The sequence below is a fragment of the Solanum dulcamara genome, chromosome 5 (assembly GCF_947179165.1).
Source record: "Solanum dulcamara chromosome 5, daSolDulc1.2, whole genome shotgun sequence".
Lineage (NCBI taxonomy): Eukaryota > Viridiplantae > Streptophyta > Magnoliopsida > Solanales > Solanaceae > Solanum > Solanum dulcamara.
This window is the reverse complement of record NC_077241.1, coordinates 44,243,651-44,257,300: the sequence shown is the minus strand read 5'-3', so window position 1 is coordinate 44,257,300 and position 13,650 is coordinate 44,243,651.

Genomic DNA, 13,650 nt, shown 5'->3' with positions numbered 1-13,650 from the left:
ATGCTTACTGAGTACCTGTTATTTTGGTACTCATACTACACTCTGTATCTGTTTTTGTGATGCAGGTCTGAGTACTAGCTACCGGCATTGATTATAGCCAGCTGTAGTCGTGATCAGAGGTGAGGGTGTGCATATTTACATTCTGGACTTACCCATATCCTAGTGTACATATATTTTGCTTGTCTGTTACTTTTTGAGAAAACTTCATTTTTTTGGTCCACATTTGGGACCTGTAATCTTTTATAAGCAGCTTTGTACATGTGACTTCCAGGTTCTAGGAGGGAACCTTTTGTTGTATATGTATATATATTTAGTTGCTTCCTCCTATTCATTGTATGATTTTATTAGTACTCTATTGTATTAAATTAGATTGCTAGTTTTCTACCCTAACAACCCATTACCTACAGTTCTAGAATATGGATCGTCTTGCCTACTGGTGGGTCATAATAGGCGTCATCATGATCTAAGAAATTGGGTATTAAACATTTAGTATCAGAGCCCCAAGTTCACTATTCTCATTTGTACAAAACTAATATCTAGTAGAGTCCTATAGATCGACGTGGAGACATTTATGAATTGTCCTTGGGAGGCTACAAGACATCTTAAGGAATGAGTCTCTTTTGTATCATTGTCGTGCAATGTGTGTCTTATTGGTTTTGTGAAATCTCACTTGTTCCACACTTTTACAAGATGGCTCATATGCGTGCTGGAGGTATAGGCCGACCAGAGGGTCATGCCAAAGCTATAGCACAACCCGAGATCAAGAGCAGACTCTGGAGACAAGGTGGACCCACTAGTAGCTCCCGTACATTAACAGCTAGTGGGCCCGAGACCAGCCCATCCATCACCCAAGTTAGCCGCAGCTCCAGTCTTACAGGCGATGTTCGCCCAGATTTTAGATGTCATTAGGGGAATACAGCAAGACCCATCTCCCATTTCTCTAGTACCACAGGACCAGCCTATACCAGCTGCACCAGTTATTTAGTAGCCACCGACACTGACTGCTCAACCTAAAGATTTGAAGGGAGTCATGCCACTCTAAGAGCAAAAGATGCTCAAGGTGTTCCTTAGAATATCATCGCTAAGCTTTTTTGGGGATGTGGGTGAGGATGCCAATGAGATTCTACTCACTTTCCGCGAGAGGCTAAAGACTTTAAGTTTAGTGGAGTCGAGTGGAGCTGACTTAACTGCTTACCAGCTAGACGGTCCTGCTCGGTGGTGGTGGCGTACATAATTAGAGACTAGGCTAGTTGGGTCTCCACCAGTCACATGGGCTGAGTTTTTGGAAGCCTTCTTAGCTCAATTTATCCCCATGAGCATCAGAGATTAGCTCTAGGATTAGTTCTCCTGATTAGATCAGGGTACCATGACCGTATCGGAGTACGAGGCCCAATTCCATGAGCTCTCCTAGTACATCGCCATGATATTACCCACTGAGAAGGAGAGAGTTCGGTGTTTTATCAAGATATTGAGGCTCCAGCTATGGATCGACACTCAATCTTTACTCTTAGCAAGCCACACATTTCTGGGGGTGGTAGACAATACCCACATGCTCGATCAGCTCTGTCGTGAGGCCATAGGGGGCAGCAATAAGAGAGCTAGATTGGAAAATAACTATGATGGGCACCTCTTTAGACCGTGGGAGTCCTATGATAGATCTCGCTAGAGATTTCAATCATTTTAGTCTAGCCACCTCTTTGAGGCCTCTTTTTAGACATTGGGGTTAGATCAACACCGTTAAATTGGTTTTAGTGTTGGTCTGAGTCAAGGCCAAGGTGGTTTGCATATAGGTTCTTCTAGATGAGGTGGCTGACCTCTATCTTTCAATCAATATTCCTAAAGGTGATATAAGTGCGGGTAGTTAGATCATTGGGCTTGTGAGTTCCCTTATCATAGGCTACCCTTACCAGCTCCATAGGCAGATAGACCTACGCCGGCACCAGCACCTCCAGTTAGAGATGGAGGCCAACGCCAGGACCGAAAGGGTGGTCATTAGGGTGTATGGGGTGGTCCCCGAGGAGATAGGTCAGGAGGTAGAGTCGATTCACAAGGTAGAGGAGCCCAGACACACTTTGATGCAGCATTAGCTAGAGCAGAGGTTGGGGCCTCAAACGATGTGATCATAGGTACGATTTTCTTATGCCGTCAGCCCACATCCACTTTTTTTGATCCAGGGTCTATATGTTCTTACATATCTATTTATTGTGCCCCTCAAGTGAGTATAAGCCAGGAACCATTAGTTGAGCCATTGCATTTGTTGACCCTAGTAGGCGATTTTTTAGTAGTGGAATAGGTTTTGAGATTCTATGTGGTCAGTATTCAGGGGCATGATATTAGAGTTGATCTTATTTTACTTGATATGGTGGATTTTGAATTGATTCCAGGGATGGACTAGTTATCACCTCACTGTGAGGTCTTGGATTGCAATGTCAAGACCATTATTAGCTATGCCTGGTATTCAGCTGGATGTGTGGTAGGGCTCTTATAGTCGCACGACAGTTGGGGTGATCTCTTTTGTTCGGTTTGAGAGATTAGTGGCTAGCGGGTGTTTGTCATATGTGGATTGTTTTAGATATATAAGTACAGAGGGCCCTAAAGTTGATTCAGTACCTAAAGTTTGAGAGTTTACAGCTATGTTTCTTGTTGATCTGCCTGGCTTCCCTCTTGACCGTGTTATTTACTTTGCTATTGATGTAGAGTCTGGTACTCATCCTATTTCCATCCCACCATACTTTATGTCCCCCGCAGAGCTCAAGGAGCTCAGTGTTCAACTTCAGGATCTCTTGTATAAGGGATTCATTTAGCCTAGTATATCGCCTTGGGGTGCCCTAGTCATGTTTATTAAGAAGAAGGACGGCATTATATAGGTGTGTATCAATTATAGGTTGCTGAACAAGGTGACGGTTAAGAACCATTACCCCATGCCTAGGATTGATGACCTATTCAACAAATTTTAGGGTGTCTTGGTGTTTTCTAAGATCTATTTGAGATCCAGCTACTACCAGGTAAGGATGAGGGCAGCGGACATCCCTAGGACTGTATTTAAGACTTGTTACGGCCACTATGAGTTCCTAGTCGTATCTTTTAGGTTGATTAACACCTCTTCTGCGTTCATGGACTTGATGACCCGAGTGTTTAGGTTGTACTTGGATTGATTTTTCATAGTCTTCATTGATGATATTCTGGTATACTTGCAGAGTCAGGAGGAGCATAAGTAGCATTTGAGAGTAGTGCTTTAGACTTTGAGAAATCAGCGGATTTATGCCAAGTTTTCAAAGTGCGAGTTTTGGCTAAAGGTTGTAGCATTCTTGGGGCACGTGGTGTCCTAGGATAGCATTATGGTAGATCCGATGAAGATTGAGGCTATTTGTGATTGGATAAGACCCACCTCTATGACTGAGATTTGTAGCTTCATCGGATTGGCAGGGTATTACATATATTTTGTTAAGGGGTTTTCTACTATAGTGGCACCTCTGATTCATTTAACTCGCCAGATGTCCCATTTGTGTGGTTAGAGGAGTGTGAGAGAAGCTTTTTGAGGCTTAAGGATTTGTTGACCACCATACCTATATTGACTCTTCTAGTTGAGGACGAGGGATTCACCATTTATTGGAATGCATTCGGTGTTAGTTTGGGTTGTGTACTGATGCAGCAGGGTCAGGTTATTGCTTATGTGTCAAGGTAGCTTGAGTTGCACGAGCACAACTACGCCACTCATGACTTAGAGTTGGCGGTGGTAGTTTTTGCTCTTAAGATTTTGAGGCACTACCTGTATGGATTTCGATGCGAGATTTACACTTATCACAGGGGCCTTCAGTGAGCTAGAGGGATATTAATTTGAGGTAGCACCGCTAGATTGAGCTCGTGAAGGACTATGACTTCTCTATTATCTACCATACGGGCAAGGTAAATGTAGTAGCAGATACTTGAGTCAAAAGGTGGTGAGTATGGGTAGTCTAGCCTTCCTTTTTACTATAGAGACACTATTAACTTTAAACATCCAGTCCTTAGCTAACAGGATTATTCGACTTGATATATTAGATTTCCCGTATGTATTTAGCTTATGTGGGAGCTCAGTCATCTCCATTGGATCAGATTTGCAGCCGCCAGTTTATGGATGAAGTGTTAGTTGCACTGCAAGATTGAGTTTTGAAAGGAGACGCCATTTTGTCTACCTTAGATTCATATGGGGTTTTGAGGTTTGGTGGTTGACTATGTTTTCTGAGAGTTGGAGTTTTGATTCAGATGATACTTAGAGAGGCCCATGACTCTAGATATTGTATCCATCTGGTCACCGCTAAGATGTATCATCACTTGAGGCAGAACTACTGGTGTAGTGGCATTAGGAGAGATATTGTGAATTATGTGTCGCATATTTTGAGTTTTCAGTAGGTTAAGTCGAGCATTTGAGGCCTGGTGGTGAGTTTTATAGATTACCCATTCTCGATTGGAAATAGGAGCATATCACCATAGATTTAATTATGGGGTTGCCTCATACTTCCTGTGGTCTTAATAGTATTTAGGTCATCGTAGATTGATTGACCAAGTAAGCACACTTCCGTTCCCATTCGTACTTCCTACAATATTGAGAGGTTAGCCCATGTCAATATTTATGAGTTGGTTTGTCTTCATGGTGTTCTGATTTCTATCATCTCATATCGGGGCTCACAGTTCATATCTAGCTTTTAGAGGACTTTACAGGAGGAGCTCGGTACCCGTGTTGACCTTAGCATAACTTTTCACCCACAGACTTATGGTTAGTCGGAGTGCACTATAAAGGTTCTTGAGGATATCTTGCGGGCTTGTGTTATGGATTTTGGGAGTCAGTGGGATCAGTTCTTTCCCTTGGTGAAGTTTGCATACAACAATAGCTACCACTCTAGTATTTAGGTGGTCCTGTTTGAGGCCTTATATGGTAGGCATTGTTTCTCTCTAGTTGGTTGGTTTGAGTCTATGGATCCCAGGCCGCACAATACAGACTTGATGTAGGAGAACTTAGATCATGTGAGGGTGATTCATGATAGGCTCAAGAAAATTCAAAGTAGACAGCGGAGCTATGTGGATCACAGGCATCGACTATTGAGGTTTGTCGTTGGTAACAGAGTATTCATCTATGTATCAACCATGTAGGGTGTGTTGAGGTTTTAGAGGTGGTGAAAGCATAGCCCCTGGTATATTCGTCATTTTGAGATACTAAGGAAAGTATGCAAAGTCACATATGAGTTAGCTTTGCCCTCGTCCTTCTCAGCTATTCACCCAGTTTTTCATATTTTGATGTTGCACCGATATGTTCCAGATGAGTCCCATGTGCTTCAGTATAATGTGGTTGACTTGGATGATCATTTAAGCTATATTGAGGAGACAATTGCTATTTTGGATAGTTATCTCAGTTATGTGTTGTTATGCTTTATCTACTCAGTACATATATCGTACTGACCCCCCGTTCTCTGGGGGGATGAGTGCATGCCCGCAGGTACAGATATTCATTTTGGAGATCCGCCAGTTTAGGGTTTCCACTAAGCAATGTTGGGAGTACTCCAATGTTCTGGAGCCTAACTTTTGATATTGGTCATGTAATACGCATATATTCATTTGTCCAGGGGTACGGCGGGGACCCTGTCCCACCATATGTTATTGTTACTATTCTTAGAGGTCTGTAGACATATGTTTGTGCCCTGTTTGTGAGTTTATTTCGATTGTGCCTATACAGCATATTGTAAATATTTTTATGTTATAGAAGCCTTGTCAGCTTGCGTGCCCTTTCATGATATGGTACGAATGGAAGGGGCCACACAGACTCGAAAAAGCTTTAATTCATTGGGATTTTGTAAGTAGTATCGCTTTGTGCATAGCTCGATTTGACTACAGCTGATAGGCATGTATACGGGGGTCCAGGTTGGACCCCAGTCATGGCCTAGGGGGTTAAGTTGTGACACTAATAGACTAATCGAGACCAGTCAAGAAAGGCAAATAAGGAATTGATTCCTATGGGTGCTTGGTTATAGGTTTGGAAGCTGGAAAGTTAAAGGTTATTAATATAAGTATTACCTTCGTGTTAAATAGGTTCGGAGGACAATGAGACAAGTCGAGTTAAAAGCAATCGATAAGAGGTATATAAAGCTTATCTCTTCTTTTCTTTTGGCATGTCTTCAAGTTATGTAATGAATGATATGAGCTTGAGGGTAAATCTACTCATAAATGCAAAGCGTAATTCACAGTTCTTATTTACTCCTTAATGAAAGAACTCTTACAGTAATTGAACTAGGGCCCTCAAGCCTTCAATATTAGGAAAAGTAGTAAGTATGAGAGGCTATCCACCTTTCTCTTAGCATGTCTCTGACGTAAGTATGATATGTATATGAAATGTGGGGACAAATCTACTCATGAAGCTCCGAATATGATTCACGATTCCTACCTACTTCTTGAAGTGAGAGCTCATATGCTAATTGAGTTAGTGTCTCTCACTGTCTCCTAGATGGTGAAAAGCAGAGGGTATGTAAGGCTTAACTCTTCTCTTCTCTTGGCATGTCTTAGCCATAAGTGGATGGTATATGTAATGTGGGGATAATTCCATTCATAGAACCCCGAGTAGGGCTCGTAAATCTTATTCACTTCTTGATATTAGAACTCCTATGATAGTTGAGTTATTGTCTTGTAAGCCATTTATGTGATGAAAAGTATTATTCGTGGAGCCTATCCCTATTCTCTTGAAATGGCTTAATGTAAGTGAAACGATATGTGAAATGAGTTAGAGATAGTTCCATTTATAGATTTTGGGTGTGATTCATGACTTGTACTCACTATTGAATGATAAGGGCCTTGAAGTAGCTGAACTATGACCCTTGAGCCTTTTATAGGCTGAATAGTGATGAGATGCAAAAGTTATATACCTAGGAGCTCTTCAACATGATTTATGGTGATATCTAAGGGATGTTGATATGTTACAGAGTTTTATGTGCACGTATATACATTATGATATATATGGATCGGGCCGAAAGTACCTCAGCATATTTTGCTATATAGGGATCGGGCCGTACATTCCATGGCATGATATATTATATATGGATCGAGCCATCATTCCTCGGCATTATTATATGATATATGAATTAGGCCATCATACCTCGGTATTATTATATGAGATACAGATCAAGCCATCGTTCCTCGGCATTATTATACGATATGTAGATCAGGCCATCGTTCCTCAGCATGTACTTGCTATAAATATGGTTCGGGTTGTACGTTCTACAACACTAATGGTACATATGTGCTTATGATGACAAAATGTTGTAGTTGTTACACTGAGTTCCCGAACGGGCCGGATATAGTACGTGATGATAATATGTATGCCTTTATTGTATAAGATGCAGGTATGGTAGATGACTAAATGTTATACTTGCCCCCTGCATCCCTATTTCAGTTGTTGTCTCGGTTATGATATTTTATGCTTTATATACTCGGTATATGTATCGTACTGACCCCCTTTCTTTGAGGGGCTGCATTTCATGCCCGCAGGTACAGATGTTCATTTCGGAGATCCGCCAGCTTAGGATTTTCGCTCAGCTATGTCGGAAGTGCTCCACTTTCCGAAGCCTAGCTTTTTTGGGTACTGGTCCTCCTATGGTACGGCGGGGGACATGTCCCACCACATGTTGTTGTTACTATTATTAGAGGTCTGTAGATATATATATGTGGATTATGTGTGAGTTTTGTTCGATTATGGTTGTACGATGAGTTGTAAATGTTATTATGTTATGGCAGCCTTGTCGACTGGCTTGCCCTATTATGACATGATGCAAATGAAAGAGGCTACACGTGTATGAAAATTTTATCACCCACTAGGGTTCATATGTATAGTTCTTATATTTGATACTTATGTATACGGGTGTCCAGGTCGGACCCCAGTCATGGCCTATGGGGTTGGGTTGTGACATGTAGGTGCATAGTTAGAAATGTAGTACGAAAAAGGATAAAAGTACAACTTAATATCATTAATTTTCAATGGATAGTCTAGGTTAAACAACCATCCGACAAGCATATTTCAATCACTACTCGTCTTTCTGCGCAAGCCCTCTCAAACCTAAACATGGGTGCTAACGTAAATTAACCCAATCCCTAGCATAATTTCCTCTTGAGGAAGAAATTTACATATTCCAAGCATGCATCAATGGCTATTTATTAATTCATACACTTCACATAACCTTTTCATGCCAACCATTTTTGATAATGCTCAAATATACCTCTTATAATTCAAGGTATAGGCGATTGTTGTCAATAAAATTCTCAACTAAAAGTCAGGGCCGAATCCCACAAAGTACAGTAATCGAATAGAATACAAATATGAAGTACATTAGTGTTCTAAATTGTTGTAGAGTTGAAATAATGATAGAGTGACATATTAAATTTTTACTTTTCAATTATTAATTAAAAGAATTTCATAGTCTATTGCTAACAAGATCAATGTTGTAAGACCCTAGAAATATGGAAGGTCCTAAATCAGCAAAAAAGGAGGAAATCTTAGAAAAGTTATAAAAATTGGCAGCAGGAGTTGACCACGTAACCCATCACGGGCCATGGTAAGCACCAAGGACTGTGTTGAGCAAAGGTGGCAGAGATTTAGAGAGTCAGACAGGAAGGTAAGGAACCACGATTGTTGACTACGAACCATGGTGAGCACCACAGACCGTGAAGCCATCCGTGGTGACCCCTCCCCATGGCCTACAGAAAACTTCCCAAGGCAAAGGCCACGAACGACCGCCAAAGATATTGGAGCACTCCACGGACTGTGGTGTTTTCCCGTGTGGTCACTCTACAGGCCTCCTGCAGGACCTGCACCACGGCCATGTTTGATGGGTCGTGATGTACTTTGCAGACCATGAAGGTCTCTATGAAGAAATTTCAGAGACTTATCCTGCAAACTTCCAAAAATAATTTTCCTAAGTCCTTTACCATGCGACCCCACAATGAGCCGTGGGAGTATCACGGGCCGTGAAGAGTCCCCTTGAACCCATATTTGGCCATATTTTAAAAGGGATATTTTGGTCTTTTCCTATGTTCTAATTCAAAATGAAGTCATTTTGAGGGAAGAATTCACCCATCTAAAGACCCTTAACCCTACCAAAGCCCTTCTTCTCACACTTAGGCTCAAGACACACAAATTCTCTCTTTTAAAACTTTTCCAAGAGTTTCAAGCCAAGTTAGGGTTTTATGTCAAGGCATCTTCAAGTCTCATTTCCTTCTCAAGTTTTCATTAGGAATTTTGTTTCCCCAAGGTATGGGTTTCATCCATGGGTTCTTCCATCTATGGAATCCAAATGTTTTTTCAACATAATATTTCATGTTTTAACAAATGAAATCTTATGGGTTTTTACATGATGATTCTAAATGCATGGATTATGTCTTAAATAAAGTTTATTTACCTATATTAATATGTATCGACTTCCAATTTCATGAAATGAATGATTTATCAATGTTCTATGAAGATTTGAAAGTAGCTTTAAAGTATAAATGGTGGGTTGTTTTGAGATATTTTAAATTGATGCATTTCCATCCCTATCATGCATGCTAGAATTGTTTTAAAATTATTTTAAGAAGATTGTATGAAATGAACCCACCTAGTTTTCTTATGTTGAAATGAAGTTGAATTGAAATATTTGACTCCAAATAAAAGTTTTTGAAGCAAATGTTTGTGTTTAAGGGATTCTTATGAAATGATTGAATGACGATGAAAGGGCTTCTTAGCCAAAGAAAGGATTCAATGTGAAAGGACAATTCTCACACATTTGAATCAAATGAAAGGTTTTAATGAGCTATTCCACAGAATGATGATTTGATATCTAAAGTTATATAAATACTTATTTTATTATGATATATAATGTGATTTGAGCTTGAAATCCTTGATTCTTCCTTGAGGAAGAAGATGAACATAAGATTTTTTGTTTAGGATGTTAGGGAGTGAATAAGGGATGTTAGGGAGTGAATAAGGGATGTTAGGGAGTGAATGAGGGATTTAGGAGGGTTTGGGGTAGTTAATAGAATAGGAATTAACCCCAAAAACCATCCAAATACATTAATGAAATAATAGGGAATGACTAAAACACCCCTAAATAAAAGTTGGGCGAGGGCACCTAGACGGGAGTTCACCACAGTCCGTGAAAGTCATCACGATCTGTGGTGATGGTCGTGGTCTTGAAGGGAAAAATCAGATTTTAGGTTCGACTTCCACGGAGGGCACTATAGCCCATCAAGGGCTCCACGGATTGTGGACCTAGTCATGGTCCTCACTTAACTTAGGGGTCCTAGGGGAGTCAAGTTCACGGATAGGTCCATGGTCTGTGATGTCCACTACGCACCGTAAACCATGTCGTGGACCCTTTCCCTTTTTCCTCAAAGTTCCAATGCTGGAACACATTGGCTTTCTATAGCCTGTAGTCCACTTCACGGCCTGTGAAAGGCTCCGTGAAGTCCACCTAGTGCCAAAAAGCTGTAATTTCCTGTGATTTCCTTTTTAAACTCCGTTTTCCAACTTTTCAACTTTTAGGGTCTTACAGAGGGGTTGATGTTCCGCTCACTTAGTTGGCATTGAACGAGCTTCAAGGGACTGCTGAATCGTCACCTGCTGTGCTGACTGGACTAAACATTCACCCACATTATCAGGACATCAGGCACTCTTTGTGTCGTAGCTGATCTACGACTAAGTGGACACAACATAGGTACCGAGGCTACCACCAAACTTTCTTATATGCCCATATGAACTGGGAAGTGCGTGTATGGCTCAAGATTGTGATGAACTATTTGATCCCGAGCTTGCATTTCAGTAATGTCATGAGGGATCATGTTTGCTTGGTGTATGCTCTGATAAAGGGCATTGAAATCAATGTGCATAAAGCCAAGGTACATCGAGGCAGAAGCTATGCATTTGGTGGACTAATTACCCTGTTGTGCCAGAATGTAGGGGTACATAAAGAAGGGTTAGACTATATGGCTCCCCTCTACATAGTGGTTATAGATGTGACTAACACCATCCGTGGGCCTACCCTCACTACTACATAGCATCCCAGAAGAGATGATCTTATCATGGATCATATGTATGGGTTAGAGATGCTATGCCATCGAAATCGGTGCTTCGCTTCTACAAGAGAGCAACTGCTAGAGGTTGAAAGGCAATATCCTCTTAATAAACATTCCATGGTGGTGTTGGGATTGGGCTCAAACTTATTTGAGCCCACTTACGATGATGTCCCCACCGATGAGGACAAATTACATGCAGGGTTGGACATAGATTCTGATTCAGTTGAGGAGGTTGGACAACCTCTACCTCTTGAGGACCCTGGAGCTGATGACAACATGAAGGACTAATCAGGGATGTTCCTCACCCTATCTTGTTTTTATTTTCACTATTGAGTGTTGAAGCACTAGGGACAGTAATTTTGTGCTTTTGTGGGGTATACCTCTTTGTATAAATATGTGTGCTTTTGGTTGTTTTAGTAATTTTATTTTGGGTTCCTCAAAAAAAATTGTGGTTCTTAGGCCGAGAATAGTCCCCTTGAACCGTACAAAAAAAGAGTCAAGTCTAGGATATTAGAAAAGTCTTAATTAAAGGAAGCTACTTGTAATACCCAAAAATTTCTAAGCAAAGGCCCAAACCATTCTTTATATATGTATAGACTCGAACCCGCTAATTTTAATTATATATATATATATATATATATATATATATATAGGATCAATTACTAAGTATTTGAAGTATATTTGAAGTGAATTATGGTCATAAGGAACTTCAAGTACCTAGTTGAGTTCGAAGAACCTCTACCGATTAAGTTTTAGCATAAGAAAATGCAAGATTCAACTTCAAATAATCATATCTCCCAGTACATATAGAATTAGGTGGCCTACACCTATCACATTATAGGTCTATAAGTCCTCTTTCCAACTCACCAAGTTTTCTTCATTTGGAGTTCGAAATAAAAAGTTATGACCGTTTTATCAAAGAGTGCCAAATCAGAATTTTCAAGATTAGTAGGACCTATAGGTCATTGGTCAAGGTACGACCCGTAGAACTCACTTGTGGAATGGGTTTAAATAGTTGAAATTATTGCCTAAGGTCGATGGAACTGATCCACGAGTGAATCATTTTACAAGTCGTAAAAGGGTCTGTATACCATATATATCACCTATATATCATGTATATAAAGTGTATATCAATTTTTAGATTTTATAAAAATGTTATTTCAAGTTTCTTTTCTCACTTTTCATCTCTTGGTCTACCTCAACAGCCCTCAAAAGCTCTCTTCAATCCTAGTAAGTTATGATAAGTATTTTTCATGATTTTATAACATAAATCCTTGAATTTCTACAAGATTTTAACATCAAATCTTCTTCCTATGTCTAGTGAATATCTAGGGGCAGCTCAAACTCCTTGGTGGCCTAAGGCCAAAATCAAATAAAAGGCCTTAAATTTAAAATAAATAAAATTATTCATGTTTTTATTTGAAATTTATTTTTCTAGTTTTTTGAGATGCAAAGTTGTTAATAATTTTTGTATAGTCGATTTCTTCTAATAATTCTTTTTCAATTGATAATATAGCCAATCACTTATATAAAATTTTAACAAATGTATAAACACTATCTATAATATCAAATAAAAAAATATAAAAAACAAAAGACACAAAAATAATATTAGAATTTAGAATGATATTACCCGATCCAAGAACTATGAAGACTTGATTTCCAAAACAAATTTGGTTGCCTCGATTTTTTTTCAAAAATCTAAATCATAAACTATCTTCTCTTCAAGTTGAAATTATCAATAAAATGAAATCTTAAGGTTTGAATGAGTTATGAGAGAATAGAAGAAGAAGAATAGAATGGAGAAAGTCACAAAGAGAGAAGAAATAGTGAAAAATTCCGTTTGAATAAAGAATACAAATACTTTATTGGAATACAAAATAAGGTAAAAGTACACTTTACTTTTATTGGAAAAAGATAAGAAGTATTCTTTATAAAAAGTAAATAAAGAATAAAATAAAAAGTACATCCTACTTTTATTGAAAAGATAAAAAATGGAATTGACACTTTGCTAAAAAAAATTTAAGGTATAATATGTACAACAAAAAAAATGGGGCCCTCATATTTTTGGGGCCTAAGGCCAAAGTCTTTTTTTAATGTTGTGCAGTCGGTCCTGTGAATATCAAATAATTCAACTCTAGGATTCAAGACTTTATTTTTGAAAAAGTTCATCAAGAACTCTTTCTTTCGAATCAAGGTAAGCATACTATCATGATTTTGTAGTGATTCTAACATATGTTTATATATTCTAAGAAAGGATCTACCATCAAAACATAGAATTTTCAAAAAACGAATCCAAAAATTTCAAAAAAGGGTTTCTTGATCGTTCTTCTTCAAGTTACGGTTCTTCTTCAAGATTAATGGAGCGTTTAAGGTATGTAAAGTTAATCATAATGTTAGACTAAGTTCGCCCTCGTGCCCTACATATTCATACAATCAAGTTGAGTTTTGAGTTTGAGTTCCAATTTTGATAAATTGAATTCTTGAGTTATCTTTATAATTTCTTATTGAGTTCTTAAATATATTTAAATATACTTTGATGACTTTCATGAGTTGAGTTCTTGAGATTATTGTTCATGCTTGCAT